This window comes from Nanorana parkeri, unplaced genomic scaffold (genome assembly GCF_000935625.1).
Source record: "Nanorana parkeri isolate BGI_ZX_2015 unplaced genomic scaffold, ASM93562v1 scaffold1129, whole genome shotgun sequence".
Lineage (NCBI taxonomy): Eukaryota > Metazoa > Chordata > Amphibia > Anura > Dicroglossidae > Nanorana > Nanorana parkeri.
The window spans coordinates 100846-104881 of record NW_017307397.1 but is presented as its reverse complement, the minus strand read 5'-3'; positions in this window follow the sequence as shown (position 1 = coordinate 104881).

Genomic DNA, 4036 nt, shown 5'->3' with positions numbered 1-4036 from the left:
TTCTGAAAGCAACAGATGGTGTGACTTGATATCTTGATGGACTAATGTCTTTATTCAACCTCAAATACTATGTACATTGATCTTAGAGGTCAGCCAGGATTTATTTTTAATTTTCTCTTGGCTCTATTATTCAGATCATTCTTCTGTCCAAGTTCCGCCATGTTTGAGGTTGACTAAGGTCCCTTTGACCCTAAACTAATGGATAATATTAGCAACTGTGGTAACAAGGAAATTTAGGTCTTTTGAAGATGGTTTTGTAGCCTTTACCTTTACTTGTCTATTACGTTCTTCCTTTACTCCTCAGACAACATTCTGCTTTTATTTCACTTACTCCTCTTCACTGCGCTGCACACAATGACAGAAAAATGCCCAAATGTGTAATTTCCTTCAGTCCTTTAGGCCCAATAGCTGATTATGAGGGTTGAAGACACCTGTGATTCTAATTAAAGACAGTCTGCTTGGACAATCACTAAAATCCAATAATGTCTTGCTGCCCATGTTGCTTTTATTCGTTTTATTATTTACAAGAATATGTTAAGTCATAAAGTGAAAGCAAAAGTTCTGCTCTATGGATTATGACATTAGAAATGGAAGATGTAATTTACTTGTGCTAGTTTCAACTTATTTCACAGCAAATTGGGGTTCTTTGGGAAAATTTGGGGAGGGGGGTAGCAATGATTTTGGCCACAACTGTATATTTAGGCAAACGGGGGAAAAATGCAATTAAATGAATCAACAATCTGACAAAGTGATTTTACTTTATTTGGTAAATTTTACACGGTTGGAGAATTTCTCCCTTGTCCAAGGAGGATGGAAACGGAGCCAAGATCCTAACATTGTTGTTTGGTAATTATACCGATCGGCAACCAATCGAAATTCAAATGCAATTCAAGTGAAGTGTTTCTATAGGCAACCGTTCCAGTTTCCAATAACTTTGATATTGTTGAATTATTTTCCGTATTGTTTCAGCAATCTACAGCAGAATGTCTGGACTATCGCCAATTTTGTACTTATTTATATGCCTCTCTTTATGGCAAACTTTCAGCAGCTTATCGGAAGAAGATTATAAAGACAGTATAACTCCATCTGTAAGTTAACAACACCATTAATATATACTAGTATACTTAACTCTTCTTTTTACCAATCAACTTTGCCACTCTGTCTTTCTTATAATGCTCATTGCCTGGGAACCATTGACCGGGAATAAGTCAGGAAGTTTACTTGTTGCATACTTGTTATGTTCAGAGACAGTTGGACTTATAACATTTTCAGAAGGGGGCCAGCAATGTAAATCCAGAAGTCGGTCACAGATTTCCTTTAGAGGTTATGAACACACAGCAGTCTGTTGGTATCTGAGCTGTAGAAGCAACCGGGAACCGTATCCGAACCGTATAGATAGAGAGAGATACAGATAGATAGATAGATAGATAGATAGAGAGATAGATAGAGAGAGATACAGATAGATAGATAGAGAGATAGATAGATAGATAGATAGATAGATAGATAGATAGATAGATAGATAGATAGATAGATAGATAGATAGATAGATAGATCTTAGATATGTGGCCTACGTTGGGTGACTTAATACATTTCATATACACCGAACACCCTCTGTTGGCTCTCTTGTATGACCCTAATGATGCAGTTCCTTTTTTTTGGTCAAAGTTAAAGTATTTAAGAACAAAAACAATTTACAGTTTAGAAATGTTGTTTCAGATTTTCCGGTTGGATAACCATGGTTCCTTACATCGGAAGGCACGTGCAGGTAAGGCATTTCATTACTCTTTTCATCTGCGCCATTTCTGCCCATTTTGGTGGCTAGGCTACACACTCACCTCCCTTCATATCTATGATGAACAGAGGTCTGACAGTATACACCATATTAATGGGATCACAGGAAATTCATTTTAAAGTCACAAGATTATAACTTCATTGTTAGGGATGTCATCACGCTAGAGAAGTACATGGCTGTGACCACATTGTGCTGAAGTCCTTCCAGCTTGTCACTGAGCAGACTAAACCGCCCCCCCTCAAAAAAAATAATGGAGCACCACGCCCAAGATGTTGGCCAAATGAATGGAAACGGGTTTGTTCTTAAGTGTAGCTACAACAGTGACATGCGGTGCCTTCCGTGCTGGGTGAGGCATTCCCCAGCACGGCCCCGCCCCAGCACACCGAAGCTTTGTTCCATCCAGCTGAAGCTCCGCCCCATCATGCTGCCAAAGCCCCGCCCCAACTCAGTAACCAAGCTACTGTATGTGTGGAGCAGGGAGGAGCCAACCTGTCCCTCACTTGCTCATCACTGGTGAGGCATCAAGATTGATGTCCTCACAGTTTTTCTTTTCTTTTTTGATTGGACAGCTTGGACCAATGATGCTTTGCCATTGGTCCAAACCATCCACAGAGCTTACACCTCTAACACAGAGTAGTGGCTGTGACAGCTCTTTCCTCAATAGTTAGGTTACACAAGCAGTGGGGAAGCCCGCTGCTGTGCAACCTAACTACCTGTCAAAAGCCGGACGCAGCCCGCCTGTAATTAACAGGCAGCACTCCATCCATGACATGTTACACAGTGGGGAGGCTTTCCCTGCTCTGTAACCTGTTACAGGCCGATCTGAATGGAGAAAAAGCTGTCCGCTTCAGACTTGAAGCTGACAGCTTTTTCCTCTATAATACTAGGTGAGGCTCTGCCTCCCCTGCCCGAAAATCCCTGACCTACAAGTGTATCAGCAGCAGGAATGTCCTACTGTAAGATGACTGGTCATTCAGACTGGATACAATGAATCCTTAGTGCAAGAAGAATGATTAATCAAGTCGGACACCCAGGATCATCCATGATTCTTCCGCTGCTCCATTGTATCCAGTCTTAGTGGTCAAGCATCACATCAGTCAGCATCCCAGGATCACCTCCTTGTTTATTCTTCTGGAGCCCCAATTTACTTGTTTTAATCTTCTTTGCCTTCTAGCCATTAGCCCGATGGGAAGTTTGAGTTCCCCCCTTAAAGTGATATGGAACAGTCATGCACAGGCGCAAAGATTTTTATTTTATTTTACATTAATAAAATTATTTACCTCAAACTGATATTTCTTACATGAATATCTGAAAACATTCAAACCCGATGCACCTGTTTTAAAGCCCAACTGCAACCAAAACCACCTTCCTCACCCTATTAGAAGATTTCTTGTTGCTGTTGCCCTCACTTCCTGTTCTGTCTAACAATTTACACAACCAATAGACAGGGAGTTAGAAGACTTTCGATTAATTTTTGTTCTTTCAAAAATTAACCGAGGTTTTAATCCTAAAACCTTACACCAAAATGTGGGTTTTAACCTCCCCAACTAGCATTTAAAGCAGAACTAAACTCTGGAAGCTGTGCTCAAAAAGGCCGGAAGAGAGCAAAAGAGCAAGTCTCACATATTGTCTATTGTCTCTGGTTTCAATACAGCTGCTCTTAGATCATCTCACTGCCCAGCTCTGGCTGGCATCCCACCCAGCTCACTAATGTCACTGGTTGCCAGGAGATGGCACGACGCTGGCTAGAGCATCCCAGGTTGCTAAGATCTGGGTGGGCTCTTAACTACCTGGGATTCTCTGACCAGAATAATAGATGGTAAGGAGGGCCCTGCCCCTGAGGACTTACAATCTAAAAGGGAGGGAAAGTGATACATGAGGAGGTAGCTGTGTGGGGATGAATTGTCTTAGAACGTGATGGTTGACCTGTTAGGTTGAGGCAGGATAGGCTTCCCTGAAGAAATGAGTCTTAAAGGAGAACTATGGGGTCAGGGCTTTTCCCCATAGTTCTCCTAAGGGTCACGGGAGAACACAAACTAGCATTCTCCCGTGACCCAAAGCTCAGTATACCGCAAGCTACAGCTTGCGGTATACTGAGACACTGCAGCCGGGATGGATCCCGACAATACTGCATGGATCCCCCCAGCTGCGGGATTGACTGCTGGCTCTGCCTATCCAGAGGCAGAGTCAGCTGTGCCCGCCCCTCCCCAGTCCGTTTCGCCAGTCAGTTCTGGAGGATCGGAC